At 41.1% G+C, this 1,120-nt stretch overlaps 1 protein-coding gene across 5 annotated transcripts in view; it reads left to right on the top strand.

Annotated features, from left to right (window-relative positions):
* Positions 1-1,120, top strand: part of PKP4 (plakophilin 4) — a 230,072-nt gene that overhangs the window by 44,536 nt on the left and 184,416 nt on the right. The window lies entirely within an intron of this gene.

Below are 1,120 nucleotides of genomic sequence, written 5' to 3'. Positions count from 1 at the left end.
GTCTACAGTGTTAGGATTTTTATCATTTTTTAAAATTTTACATCCCTTTCCAAAAATGTTAGCTGTGTTAGAAAAAGTTAATTTTGTTACTTAGATATCATTTTTCTTTTCCCCATTTCTTTGGAAGTAATAGTCATTGGGCCAATGTTGACATAGAGTCATCTTCCACAGGATGGTTCTTCAATATCTGGGGCAGTTGCAGTATTAAAGAATTTGGCAGAGCAGACAGTCTTAGGCTGTGCCAGAACTCTGCTCTGTTTTGCTCTCTTGTATATGCTCTTAATCCTTTTGTTCAGTTAATGCTGTTGCCCCTGTGCCTGGAGAAGGGTTGCCAGTATTACCAGCACCAAAGATGGTAGACCTAGTTCTTTTCCTTTTTTTCATGCTTTCTGTAGCACAGCAGGCAGTGCTGACATCACAGCATGTGGTCTCTGAAGAGACCAGCACTCTGGCTTCACAGGGGTTGAGTCCATGAGTCAGTGCCATCAGTTCAGTGTTCCTGGCCTTAGAATAAGTGTGGAGGCATGTGTGCTAAGATCAGTAAAACACCCTACATGAAAAAGGCTGCCATTAAGTGTGCCTTCAGGAGTCCAAGAGTAGTTTAGGTTCCCTATATTTTGAGCAGGTTATTACAGTGGTTGAGGGAGAAAGCATGTGAAGCTTGATTTTAAATGCATAAAACTAAATGACCCATTGGACTTACTTCTTTTTAATTAAAAAATGAACCCTTTATATCAGTACTGTGGGTGTATATATCATCTGATGGTGAATTGCTCCCATCCCAAGTGGGCAGTATTCTGGTAGAGGCCCCTGTTCAGCCCAGAGCAACCCTGCAGCTTTCTTGCTAAGCATCCAGCCCCACCTATACCTGCTGTCAGTGAGGCATACCCTCAGACCAACTTGCTCCACTTCCTTGCTTGTTCTAAGAAGAACTTAATTCCTTATGACCCACTTCTGTTGCTAGCTGTAGATAAATTATAAGACCAGATAATTTTTTTTATTACAAAAGTTTATTTTTACATCATTTTGTACATTTTTTTTTCCATCTCAATTGTAATCCCCGCGGGTTTCCCATCACCAAGTCACCCGTGTGCCATCACCATAATCCCATGCATTTCCC

The sequence above is a fragment of the Condylura cristata genome, unplaced genomic scaffold (assembly GCF_000260355.1).
Source record: "Condylura cristata isolate star-nosed mole 26May11 unplaced genomic scaffold, ConCri1.0 scaffold00002, whole genome shotgun sequence".
In the NCBI taxonomy this organism is placed as follows: domain Eukaryota; kingdom Metazoa; phylum Chordata; class Mammalia; order Eulipotyphla; family Talpidae; genus Condylura; species Condylura cristata.
Note: the sequence above shows the minus strand (reverse complement) of the source record. Positions and strands in the feature narration are given on the sequence as shown.